The sequence below is a fragment of the Copadichromis virginalis genome, linkage group LG15, assembly GCF_057382275.1.
Source record: "Copadichromis virginalis isolate Kocher_CV1m ecotype Utaka linkage group LG15, C_Virginalis_male_GT1.1, whole genome shotgun sequence".
Classification (NCBI taxonomy): Eukaryota; Metazoa; Chordata; class Actinopteri; order Cichliformes; family Cichlidae; genus Copadichromis; species Copadichromis virginalis.
This window is the reverse complement of record NC_140632.1, coordinates 2,906,088-2,920,781: the sequence shown is the minus strand read 5'-3', so window position 1 is coordinate 2,920,781 and position 14,694 is coordinate 2,906,088.

The following is a 14,694-nucleotide window of genomic DNA, read 5'->3' as shown; positions in this document are numbered from 1 at the left end:
TTTAAACATATAACAGAAATCACGGAGGCTATTTCCATCTTTTATACCCTACAGTCAATGATATTTGCTTCATGACGCTTTTTTCGTGCTAAGTGTTGAAAATGGCAGCACACATGTCCTTGACATCTGTCATGGCATTACTATACTTGAAAGTTTCACAGCCCTGATGTCCCCCCTTTAGAATATCTTTTGTTTTTGAAGCAAAGTGTAACAAAGCAACATTTTGGGCTGGATTTAGGTGGAGATGAAGGCTGAGGCAGAGTATAGCAGAGGCAAGAGGTGCTTATTTGTCCACATATGCTATAACTGCACAGACAATTAAGGGCAGGTCAGGCCTTCCAACAGTAACACAGCGCACACACTGTCTAAGGACAAATGGCAGCCTTAAATACTCTCATCTGTTAAAGGACTAAACCATTATTTGCTCACATGTGAGTTTACCAAATTCCAATATTCCACCATCTATAGACAACCCACATTTTCATAAATAAACATATGCATTTTACCATTTTCTAATAACAATGAAAACTATGATATATTTTAACCTTACATCTCAGCACCATCATAAAAACACCAAAAGAACATGTTCCCCACACTCTCTTAACCCATCGGCTTTCCTGGAACCTTTAAACGATGTCCGGACTCCCGGGAAAGCATTTGCCCAAACAGCCTGGAGAGGTCACAGAGGACTTTTTACATCAAAACTTTTACCTCTAGACTTCACACATAAACCTTTGCCTAAGTTTTACTAAACACTAGACCTTATTTGCTCCCCATAACAATTCTTTACCCCTCCAGGGCAACCACCACACGTCTCAATGAGGAGCAGCTATGCAGGCCCTGGAACAAAAGGCTACCTGCTAATTATTAAACTACTCAATAAATATTCAATAAATAAACTTCTTTTGTGCAAATAGTTATTGGTGTGCAACTCTATGCCTAAAGTGCGGTGTTAAATAAAATGCTAGTTAAAGTGCTTTTAATAAAAATTGCTGAATGGACTGACAAGTCACTGATAAATTGCAGCCCTTTGGACCAACAGTCCAAGCTGCACTTACATGTTTCTGTTTTTGCAAGCACTGACTCTACAAAGTAGTGTAAAAGCACAAGCAGGAAAAACAGCTGACGTTATCTTGTGTAAAGCAGCTGGAAGGAAACCCTCAAGCAATCACGTCCTAGTTCCCATTTAAGCCTATATGTTTCACTTTTTTACATTTGTTTCAAAAACGTGCTTTGCCCAAGAATTGTAGGATTATGTCAAAATAATAGAGTTTGCTGTTATATTGTATGTGATGAATATCTTGAATCAACCCTTCTGACATGATGATCAGCCATAAAGCAATACAGGACATCCCCACAGGTGCTTGTAAGCTTTCTTTCCTCCCCTTCCTCTGTGTCTCTCCTGTGAGGCAGTCTGTCAGTCCCTCAGCAGAGACATAGTTTATTAATGTGACACAGGGTAAAAGGACACGTCAAAGGAGATCAATCATCGGGCTGTGGTACGGGACAAGAAAGCTTTTAATAAACCCAATCATCTGGGTGCTTCTCCCTCTCGCTCTTTATTTAATGTGCCTGACATTTGGCATTGAGGAGCCCTACACCATCCTGTGTGCACACCCTGGATATGCTGTATCAGGATTACTGATGGAGAGGTCATTGTTTCACCACTCAACTGAAAAACCTCCGGGGAGCTTCTAAGAAGTGCTGTAGACGCATGACAAGCAGCATTTCTTTGTGAATGACGGGGGATGTTTGAATTCAGTTTTTAGGTTACGCTGACAGAAGTGGTCACGATACATTTTTCACACAAGTAGTTTTAATGGTTGATTGATCCCACATTCCTGGCTGTTGAATGAAATACAAGAGGCTGCACAAATCTCTTCAGTGGGATTTAAAAATGACAATGACAAATAATTCAATTTTTTTCTCTATTTTGTTTGAAGAGCAACATTTAATGGAATATACTCCTCAGCTTAAGGTCACACAAAAAGCAAACCAGTCGTGCATTTTCTACATCATGAGGCCAGACTAATAATAGTAGGGCGCTTCCGCATGTTCCTGGCTGTGTTTAATTTGGGGTCATGACAAAAGGTGATGCAGGCCAACACGGAGGTGGCAGAGCTCCTGGCGATGTGGACGCTCAGAGCAGCAGTAGTGTCTGAGGCTGGGGAAGGCGACGCATGCCCTGATACATGACAACATGGCCCCTCAGTGTCACTGTAGGGGGACATCAACCAGGGAAAAGTGATGTTTAAACTCTAGGGCACAAGATGAATGGACATAGCCATCATACATCCATCATTCATCCACACGTCTATACATACTGAATGTATCCCTCTGCCCACCCGGCTCCTGAATGAAAGTTTTAGGTTCCTTTTAGTGCTGTTGGCTTCTGTTGCTTAAAAAAACATGACCTATCCGTTCAAAGACTCCTTATGGAAAACCAACTGTGTTGATATAACAATGACAAATGTTTCATTATTAATGTACACGAGGAAAGTAATATGTTAACTGTGTTTCTTTAGAACTCTCATGCAATCAGCTGAGCATCACTGTCATGCTCAGGCAAGTTTTGATACATTGTTAAAATAAAAATAAGAACTCTTAGAATTATTTGTTACATTGTTTCTTCATTGTTTCAGCTTCATGCAAATTTTAGTGCACAACATTACCATACAGCAAGACTGTCAAAGAATAATGGTTGTCATTTTTTAAAGTGATGTTAAGCAGTAGCTGTCCAGGCTTTTCAAAGGTCTTTCAAAGTTTTTCTTTGGACATTGGCTTCTTTTTCACCTTTTTTCAGTCACATCCTTATACCTGACCATTTTCAGATGATTATTTTAATGTGTGCTAAAGGGGAAAGAAAGGAAAATTAGTGGTAATGGGTCTGATGGGGTGCTCATTCCAAATTTAGACAGAGGAGGTCAGGAGAAAAATACAGTGTCAAGTATCTACAGCCATGTGTAAGAAGAGAAGGGTGTGTCATGGTTTAGCGTTGCATTTCAGCCAGTGGTGTTGGAGATCTTGTCAAAACTGATGGAACTATGAGGACAGAAAAATGCCATCAGATTTTGAGCCAGCATGCAATACCATCTGGAAAGCTTCTGATTGACAAGGATGAAATTTTTCAGGATGATCATGATTCTAAACACACTACAGGTGCAGTAAAAGCATACCTGGATAACTCAAAAGTGGACAATGAGAAGTACTTGTAATTTGCTCGCTGGAGATACGGGAATCAAAAGAATTTGTCTTCTCCTCGCTCTATTCTTTGGAGAGGAGGAGTTGTTCTCACAGATGAGCTCCCCTCTGCTGAAAATGATTCATGTAAATTCAAGTAAAATTTATTTATATAGCACATTTCACAGATAAAAATCACAAAGTGCTTCACAATAAGATCAGACATACAAGTTAAAATTAATTAAAAGCCTGTTTGTAAAAAATGTCTTCAGCTGCTTTTTAAAGGAGTCAGTAGAGTCTAGACAGCGTAAAGACAACAGCAGGGAGTTCCACAGCCTAGGTGCCAGTGCCTGAAAAGCCCGATCCCCACGAATTGTGAGGTAAATACTGGGAGGAGAACAGGAATAAGTTTCAAAAAAGAGAGAGACATTGAGAGAACGCACGAGAGCCTTGTAGCTCCTCGTGAGGAGTGAATGAATAAAATGAAAACAACTTAAAGTGGGTCACCAGACTGCCAGTTCCAAGTCTGGTGTATGTACACGCACCCACACATGCACGCGCACAAGTACACATTTGCATGCATAATATGCGTGCACAAATACAAATTGACACACTCGAGAGGATGTTTACTGCATGCCATGCAGCACATTTGACAAAAGAGAGCAAAGCTATTGTGGCACTTTGTTTATTCATTGTTGCACTGCAGTCCTCCACCTGAGCTAACAATCTCATATAGCGTCACTATGTGTCACCTCAGATATTAGATACAGAAAGATGGTCTTAAACGAGTCTGTGTCTATTTCCATTTACCTGCCACACAAGGTTACACAGAGAATGCTGTTTCTGTTCCCTCTTCCGGCTGCTTGATGAAGAGAATCGGTTTGAATTACATGGATGTAAGTTCTTCGGTATTGTCACAAATAGAATCTGTAAATCTGTTAGACAGGTATGGACACCTTGCTCGTTATCCCTCACTGGTCATTAGTGCTTAATGTTCACAAAATGTTGTTCTCTTTTTCTAGCTAGAAACTGTTGGGATTTCTGATATAACTAAAGAGGGAGCAAAGAAAAAGGAAGATGGGTACAAATTTTACAATGCAAAAAAGACTGAGTGAAATTAAGTTATTTTAAGAGTGGCAAAATCCTGGGTTACTGTGTTGTCAAAGCCAGGGGCAATGCTCACTGGCCTTCCTGCAGTGGAGTCCTGCTCAGTGCTCCTCTTTGCCAGGATTAGGATGGATTCCAGAAAAAGACTGGGCCAAATAAGGTCGGCAGAGGGCTTGCACAGCTTATGGGGGCTAAATAAACCAATGGAGCTTGTCATCTAAAAGAAAGGGAGCAGCACTGCGGACTAAGTGGAAGAAGAACAATATTTGATTGTTCGTATTTGTCTTTGTGAATCCATTATTTTTAAAACATGCATGTTCAGCTGATGGACACAATAAGGTCAGGGGATGGATGATTAAGTTAGCAGAGGAGTGGGTGACTCAGTGCTGAAGACCTTGTAGTTTATGCACATAAACAACATTAACAAATGTACACATCCCTGCCCGAGGTTGTGAATGATTATTTTATTTAGCAATGGTTAGATAGAAGAGCAAATAATACAAACATTTTCCAATATATATATTGCATCAATCATGTTCTCTTTTCTTTTGGAATGCTTATTTTGATTTTCATGAATTTCGAGGTCGAATAAATAAATGTGTTTATTCACCCTTTGGCTCATTACATAATGAATGAACCATGTCAAGCAAATCATATCTACTCCTCAGTTCTCAGATTTGCCACTAGATGTCAGCACCATCCCGAGAAGGGTCATCAGTTCTGCACACACACACACACACACACACACACACACACACACACACACACACAAATCCGAGCACATCCACTATCACAAGTGAGAACAAAGATGCCTCCAGGTGTTTCTATGACTCTGAGCCCTACTACACTGCATCTGTTTTGCATAAGAAAGAGACAGACACTGAAATGGCGAGATGATGCTGTATACTTGTGGGCGACTGCATGTTTTTTTTTCTAAAGCAGGCGTGCTTGTGCGCAGTTCTGTGCGAGTGCCAGGAAACGCATTAGTAGACAGCGAGAGAGAGAGAGGGAGCCAACAGCGGCCAGTCAGAGCCTCTTTGCATCAGCAGGCGGGCTGTTTGAGATACTACCCCCCCCCCCCCCCCCAACCCTCGCTTCCTGCTCTTTTGGCATTTTCCCAACTTGGACAGTGCACACCCCATTTAGGGTGCTTGGTTTTGTGAAATGGGCTCCCATCAACACCAGCACTACCATCATTTGCCTCCCATGTTGGAGAGGAAGTCATTGATTTCCTAATCAACAAAAAATTGCTGTGTCATTCAGAGAGAGCTTGTTGTTGAGAAGGCGGACAAGAACAAATTAAAATGCTCTCCGCACACACTGGCAAGCCTTTTACGCAATTATTCAGCCTGCTGCGTGTGTTCAAATAAACAAGGAAGCCAAGTTGCTCTCTGTTAAACCCTAATTTCATGCCGCATTCATGCATTCGTGGGCACGCCGTGGCTGGTTTTCGGCACCTCGATGTCGATCTGACCTTGAGAATGGGGAAGGGGGAGATACAGGCAGAGCTAAGTATGAGCAGTGGCACACGGGGCTCGATGAAGGGTGCTGATAGTGAGCAGCGGCAGCGTCTCCAACAGTGGAGATATGCATCGCTCCAGATTTGAGACAGAGCCCTCGAAGTGAAGCAAAGGATTTGAGAAGCGACTTTAAGAATCTGCAGTTCAGCCTCATTTCATGCGCTCCCTGGTTTTCAGTGGAGCTAGCGTTACACACTAAAGAAAGACAATGTTCGCCCAGGTGCAAAATAGTAGTTCTGTGTTACTGTTGGCTTCCACTACTATGACTGGTCTGTGTTACTTTTGTAAGGGATTATGTGTAATTAGCCCTTAGTAAACAGGGTAACTGATAGACAATAAACCAGTAACCAGTTTTATCATATTTCTGATGGAACAACACAGTTACAAAGTCAGATGCAGGACTAACATCGTTAGCTAGCGCACCACGTACCTCATCACGTCTCACCTGAATATCTTCCTTAGTCTGTTGAAGTATCAACTTTACATAAATGTATATAGTGCCTGTATACTGCTCTCACCTGAAACACAGCAAAATAGCAGTTCTGTGTTAGTTCACAGGGAAGTAAGGAAACTTGTGCAAGCTGCTGTAGTAAATGTTTGATTTGGAACTCAGCACTTGTTGTCAAGGTCACATTAGGACACCATGGGCTGCAGGGACTTTTTTGGGTGTCTTTTTCAAGCCCCTTGATTTCTCCAGCACAAGTCAACTATCGCTCTGCTACAGCTCCAACCTGCACAAACAGAGCACAACACAACAGCTCAGGACTGTGGCTACAAAAACAAGCCATAGATTGATTGTAAGCCAGGGTAAAGAAAACACACACACACACACACACACACACACACACACACACACACACACACACACACACAGCTAGAGCTGCTTCATCGTCACAAGGCTATGTGTTGTTTAGTTTAGCTAGCTAGCTTAAATTTTTAATAAAAATGTTTAAATAAGATGGAACATAATCTTGCTTTGATACTTTTATTGAAGATAGTTATTTTCTAATATTGGTGCACACATTTACTCAAAAGTTCTGACTCTGGTTTTCCTCTTTCTGCTAATAATACTTATCTGTTGTGTTTCCGAAAAAGTGGACTGGAAGTAGAGGACATGTCATTGGAAAATTTGTAAAATAATTAGTTGTTGTTCTTTTTGGGGAATTCTAATTGTATTTTTTATATATAATCAGGGAATCTTAGTTTGTAAATTTAATTGTGGACCTATGTTAGGGTTTTTAGATTTATGTGATGTTTGGGTAAGCACCCCCACCCCCCTGCTTGTGTCTGGCAGGATAGCCCATGTCTACGCAATGTGACCAATCCTCTGTCTGTGTGTTCGAAATAACTAAGAGCAATACATAACTGAGAAATTTGTTGCTGTTGTGTTTAGAGGCATGAAACTCTCACTTTTGGAAAGAACAATCATTAAAAAATGCAATCATTAGATATTAAACTCTCTCTCTCTCTACCACAGTGTGTCCTCTCTCCCTCCCCTCACCTTCAGCTGGCTGCCGCAAATCATTGCCCCTCCCTGAGCCTGGTTCTGCTGGAGGTTTCTTCCTGTTAAAAAGGAGTTTTTCCTTCCCGCTGTCGCCAAATGCTTGCTCACAGGGGGTCATCTGATTGTTGGGCTTTTCTCTCTGTTATTTTGGCATCTTTACAATATAAAGCACCTTGAGGCAACTCTTGAAACTGAATTGAATTAAACTAAAATAGTCATGGATGGTTCCTGGTGAGGTCTAATACAGCAAGTATGTAATAAACTCTAAACTCTTATTAACTCTTGTATTTTCAAAACTATATATATTTATATATTTTTTAGCAAAGTTGTTACGTTTAAACTCAGATTAAAATGAGGTGGTGCGTTTGCTTAACTAAGTAGAAAAAGGAGAAGTAAATGTATCTGCTTTTGATGGTGTAACTGAGTTCTGATCATGTAAAGCCAACAGAACTGTACATATTTCATACCTTTTGCCTGGGATTTTTTTTATGTGGATTCTGGTTTGTGCATGTCTGTGTCAGTGATGTGCCATGTGATTTGTCCATAATTATCAGTGGGCTTACTCACACACAGCTGTGTGTGGGACATATTCCTGTGACAGTTGGGGAACTGCCAGGCCAGCCACGCCCTCTAACCACTGTCTGATTGATTCGTTGGAACAACGTTGGCCCTTGTGCTTTCATCTTTATGCATGGAGGCTCCCCAAGGCGATCAAACCCCAGATTTTATTCATTTCCCCTTCAGTCTCCATTCACCATCTTCTATTCATGGCTCTCTCAAACGTACCACAGGCAGCCAGTGTACTGAAATGGACCTCATTATCATAATAATTGCAGGCGAGGTTCACCTTAGGATGGCTGCTTCTCCACTACAACCAGATGACGTGTTCTGGTAGTGAGTGATGCGATGGGGCTGCTCCACCCTAACAGCTTTCGACAGTTGAAGGAAACTGGAAGTAGAATTTGCATCTTGGTTCTGCACGTACCTGGTAGCAGATCACCTGGCATTATCTGCTAAGCAAGAAGGGACACAGCAGCATCAGGATTTGATCCATGTTGTAGACATGTTGGTCATATCAGCAATCCAAAACATTATAAATGATTGATTATTAAATATTAAATATGCTAGCAATAGCAATAATGTTGTCTTTTAAACATAGACGCAGTAGTGCCAGCGATCTTCCATTGGTCTCTTATGACTAGCCCCGGCTGGTGAAGGAGAACTGTTCCTCAGAATGGTTGCCCCAATTTTGCACTCAGTTTTCCAAACATTTTCTGTGCTTTCTGATCTTCAGCAGCGCTAACTCAATTCAGTTTGAGGGGGTAGAGACCAAAAATGCACGTGAAGGTTTGTGAAGAACTTTGCATTAATAACTTGCAAACATCCTGGGCTTCAGCAGCCAGTGAAATACCTCTACACTTATTGTTTTTTCACTTATTTGGTGTGGTGGGGAGGGGAGCCTTTGGTGATCACTGAAAAGTTACCACAGGCATAACTGGCTTGTGGTGGACGCGCATTCATTGTGATTTTGCTTTTTGATCCTTCCTCTCATTGTGAAGCAGAATTCACCAAGCATTGAATTGTTCTTTTAATCAATATTCACCTTTTTTACCTTAAGTTAAAAGAAAAGATTGGCACGACTTCTATACCACTATGGGGGCTTAATGTATTAGTGCAGATTGAAAACTGGAAACCAGATGAAACCATTATCTTGGCTCTTAAGTAAACAAAATCCAGCTCAGCACTTAAATACATTAAAGTGATGTGATTACTCTTTTCATTGATGGGTTCAGTAATTAGCCTAGATTACAGCTGCTCTAACCAACTGTTTTGACATTTCAAGTGCAGCTTCTTTGCTATTTAATTTTTTTGAGTTAAAAGGAATCTGATTATTTGCTATCATTTCAGTCTCACTACTTTCAGTGGACACGCTGATCTGATTGATTATGATAGGCTTGTGATTGGCTGAAGGACAGATGATATATAAAGAATGAATGAGACATCATTTCTTCTTTGGATTGCACACAGTTGAAGCCCAAATATCTGAGTAATGTCATACTGCACTGGTGACACTATTTGCAACTACCGTCTGCACATTAGTGACTGGGTGGGGTGACGGCGACGTGGTATCGATGTCCTGCTTCCAGGGAGCTGTAATGGTATCCAACTTTATATATAGTGAGCTGGCGATGTGACGTTAGTCTCAACAAAAAGAGGAGAAATGTGACTCCGGGTAACTCCACAGCTGTCTAATCCATATATTGTGTCTTTTTCATTCGCTTAGTCACACACCAGTGAGCCGATGTTCGAGAATCACCTGGCTTTTTGTTCAGGGCTGGAAAATGTGCGAAAATGTAGGCTGACGTCTCCTTAAACCAAAATATCTTTTCTTATTTGGAAATGGTTTGTCATGGGGTGCGTAACAAAAAAAATCTTATTTTAAACAATATTTTATGCTTTAAAAAGCTGAATAAACAGACCACATATTACTCACCATTATAGACATGAGAGTGGAATTTCTCTAAAGTGTCACATTTGTTCTTTAAAACTCTATAAAATCTTTAAAATAATGTATTTTTCCTCAATATCTATATATCTATCAATAGATATATAGATATATATATATATGTATTTTTTTTCTTTTTTCTGCCAAGTAGTGTGTTATGACAAAGGTATTAAAGATCAGAAAAGGCACAGCGGATGCTGGAGTGGATATTCATTTACATCTCAGAGCCAGTCAAGGGTGGCGAACCCAAATGGAACTGCCAGTACTGTCTCCCCCTTGGTTTTATCGGGCTTTCTCCGAATTAGCACTGTATGAAAGTAAACTGGAATATGGATTTTCAAGGCCCTCCACCCCACCAATGCCCCCACCGCATAAAGATAACTCAGACGCTACCACTTGCAGCCTTGGTTAAGGGGTGTATGTATGTGTGTGTGTTTGTGTGTGTGTGGAGGGGGTGGGGGCTGTGAAAGATCACAGGGCATGCATTTCATTGCGCTGGCCTGAACTGTGAATTAGCCATGCATGACAGTAAAATACAAGGCATGAAATTAGCTACAGCTCCCCTCCTCTGTCATTTGTCTCCCGTGACATCAGTTGCTCTCTGCTGTGTGTGTGTGTGGAGTTTTTTGGGGGTGGGGGGTATTTTTCCATTATAAATGAAGTAGCAGAAAAATGCAGATCGGATTTGTTATGGATCAGCACTGTGGAGTGGAGTATGGTTATGTCTAACGCAAAGCAGTAACATAATTTGCTGCTAAATAAGAAAGAATGAGCAATACATGATGCATTTCAAATGAGTACATATATTCTGATTTGGCAGCAAATGTGTGCTTTGAATTTTTAAAGACAAGGCTGTTTTAAGTGTGAAATTGTTTATGAGAGGAGAAAAATTGTGCAACGATGCCTTGAAAATGTCTAGGTTTTATGTCCCAACTGATCTCTACTCTTTACAACTTCAAACATAAAAATATCTCTCAGAAATAAATGATGAGACGCTCCTCTTTTTTTCCACGCCTCTGAGATTGCTAACACGCGTGGCCTTGATTTCTTTGGTTGTGTCTTTTAGCTAGCTGATGACACATTCTCACATGATACACGTCGCTATCATAAAGGACATCTTTATGGAAGTCTTCAAGGACAGTGACTCTGCAGGATCTGTCTCGCTCTCTGTGCATGACTTTCGTTTCAGGTGTAATTCCCTCAGCAGGCTTTCGCGAGATCAATGCATATAGTTACACCCACTGCTTTTATGCTTTATGTTCTCATGTGATGCACCTACACCTGGGTTGAAGTAACATTTCCTATCCCCCACACCACAAAAAAAGCCCATGGAAGAAAGGAGTCACTCGACATTGACTCAATTGACCTGGCTCTCCCACTGGAATGAGGTGTTTTTGGCTGAGTGAACAGTGTTTCAAGGTTATGGCGAGAGATGCAGTCAAACGTAATGGCAGCCTGTAATGAGTGTTTTCCTGTGGGATGGACGGTGACTTTGTGGATGGCAGGTGATTTAAGGCCTGAGGGAAAAAGGATTAGAGAGTCTTCTGCCATCTCAGGGTTCAAACTAATTTAAACTGATAAAGCACAGTTTGTTAATACCTGTCTTTCTGTTTGTGCTTCTGCACCCCTTTTGCTCCGCGTCAGTCAAATCTACGTCTCGTTTGTGTTTTTTCTGAATGAAATGTTTGCCTGTGCAGCTTTTTCTCAAGCCTGTTTGCCTCCTTTTGTGCTTGGCCTTTGTGATTGGGATATCCATTACATATTTTTGCGGTGCCTTAAAACGACGTGGCATGTCAGGTGCAGATGAAGCATTGTCACTACAGGGAACCGCTGGCATTGTGTTCGGGATGAAAACAAGTCAGTGTACGATGGCTTGATGCATGAGCAAAACATTTGCCTAAAATTTTCACCTTAGCAATAAAGACCAACTCAGCTGTACTGAATACACAATATACTTATTGCCCACAGGTACATTTAAAGCAAATGTATGTGTGGGCTGGAAAATAACGTCCCTGAAAACTGCATCTTTTCTAATGGCCACTTGAGGCCAGCTTAAAAAACCTGAGTCAATCCCCCATATAGCATTATGGGTCATTCCATCTCCAATTATTGTGGGCCTTCTGCTCAGCCGTCTCTGATTTCCCTGCAAATTAATAGTCCAAAGTTTGGATATGTGTAAAGATTTCTGTGAAATTTTAGCTTCATATATCAATTTTTTTTCAAGATATATGCATATATACAGTGGGGCAAAAAAGTATTTAGTCAGCCACCGATTGTGCAAGTTCCCCCACTTAAAATGATGACAGAGGTCAGTAATTTGCACCAGAGGTACACTTCAACTGTGAGAGACAGAATGTGAAAAAAAAATCCATGAATCCACATGGTAGGATTTGTAAAGAATTTATTCGTAAATTAAGGTGGAAAATAAGTATTTGGTCACCTCAAACAAGGAAAATCTCTGGCTCTCACAGACCTGTAACGTCTTCTGTAAGAAGCTTTTCTGTCCCCCACTCGTTACCTGTATGAATGGCACCTGTTTGAACTCATCATCTGTATAAAAGACACCTGTCCACAGCCTCAAACAGTCAGACTCCAAACTCCGCCATGGCCAAGACCAAAGAGCTTTCGAAGGACACCAGGAAAAGTTTTGTAGACCTGCACCAGACTGGGAAGAGTGAATCTACAATAGGCAAGCAGCTTGGTGTGAAAAAATCAACTGTGGGAGCAATCATCAGAAAATGGAAGACATACAAGACCACTGATAATCTCCCTCGATCTGGGGCTCCACGCAAGATCTCATCCCGTGGGGTCAAAATGATCATGAGAACGGTGAGCAAAGATCCCAGAACCACACGGGGGGACCTGGTGAATGACCTGCAGAGAGCTGGGGCCAAAGTAACAAAGGTCACCATCAGTAACACACTACAACGGCAGGGAATCAAATCCCGCAGTGCCAGACGTGTTCCGCTGCTGAAGCCAGTGCATGTCCAGGCCCGTCTGAAGTTTGCCAGAGAGCACATGGATGATACAGCAGAGGATTGGGAGAATGTCATGTGGTCAGATGAAACCAAAGTAGAACTTTTTGGTATAAACTCAACTCGTCGTGTTTGGAGGAAGAAGAATACTGAGTTGCATCCCAAGAACACCATACCTACTGTGAAGCATGGGGGTGGAAACATCATGCTATGGGGCTGTTTTTCTGCCAAGGGGACAGGACGACTGATCCGTGTTAAGGACAGAATGAATGGGGCCATGTATCGTGAGATTTTGAGCCAAAACCTCCTTCCATCAGTGAGAACTTTGAAGATGAAACGAGGCTGGGTCTTCCAACATGACAATGATCCAAAACACACCGCCCGGGCAACAAAGGAGTGGCTCCGTAAGAAGCATTTGAAAGTCCTGGAGTGGCCTAGCCAGTCTCCAGACCTCAACCCCATAGAAAATCTGTGGCGGGAGTTGAAAGTCCGTGTTGCTCGGCGACAGCCCCAAAACATCACTGCTCTCGAGAAGATCTGCATGGAGGAATGGGCCAAAATACCAGCTACTGTGTGTGCAAACCTGGTAAAGACCTATAGTAAACGTTTGACCTCTGTTATTGCCAACAAAGGTTATGTTACAAAGTATTGAGTTGTATTTTTGTTATTGACCAAATACTTATTTTCCACCCTGATTTACGAATAAATTCTTTACAAATCCTACCATGTGGATTCATGGATTTTTTTTTCACATTCTGTCTCTCACAGTTGAAGTGTACCTCTGGTGCAAATTACTGACCTCTGTCATCATTTTAAGTGGGGGAACTTGCGCAATCGGTGGCTGACTAAATACTTTTTTGCCCCACTGTATGTTTATTTTTGCATTTTGAAATCTGAGGCAATAATTCAACATGAGTATATCAAGAACTGTTAAAGGTAAGCCAGACATTTTCACTGGCTTTTATTAGTATTGGCTTGATCACTCTTGCGATATTATAAAAGGCATATAGTTCCAGTTCACAATAATGCAAAGTGAAACATGTAAAACACCTTTTGAAATGAAATTCTTAGTCATAAAAATGAAGAAAATGCTATTTTTTATTCATTTTTGCAGGTTGGATTGAACATTTATAACAACTTGTACCACAAAAACCAAAATATTAGTAGTAACCCAAATATATGCATATTTTACATTTTGGGACCCACTTTGTAAGCATGCACGTCCTATAATTTTACGTTTAAAATATACAAAGAAGCATTAAAAAAGCAACAATTTAACTGTTTTATTTTTATTACAGCTTGTGCAGCATTTATTCAGCAGTTGGCGTGCTGACTGCCTCAAGTTTGCTTGCATGTAGCAGTCAAGCCATCAGGGTTATGGTTAAGGTTGGGCTGCCAATCATACCAATGCATCATGTGGACATTGCAACATGGCTTTGCAAGACTCCCATGAAATGAGATGCTAATCCCTTTTTCACTACTTTTAATTGTTTTACTATGTTATTTGTGTTTATGAAAAGTTTTGTTATATATATATATATATCTCTATCTATCTATCTCTTGGGGAACATTGCTTCTAATTCTGCTCTTTAGGTATGGCTCAATGGATTGGCCATGCAGCACGTATTTATATATCTTGTTATAGTTTCATAGCATGACTGTTGAATAATAATGGCATTTTCTTCATTTTACTAAGAATTTCATGTTAAAAAGTATCCGAGATGTTTTATTTTGCTTTATTGTATAATTCAGCTGTATACTTTACTTTTTTTATTAGTATGTGCTCTGTATATTATATATGTTGTATTTCATGCCTGAAGATGGAATGACCCCGTGTTAAAAAATTTTACAGGAGAAAAAACATTTATTGCTACCAAGGGTTTAAAAAAATTAATAATTGAA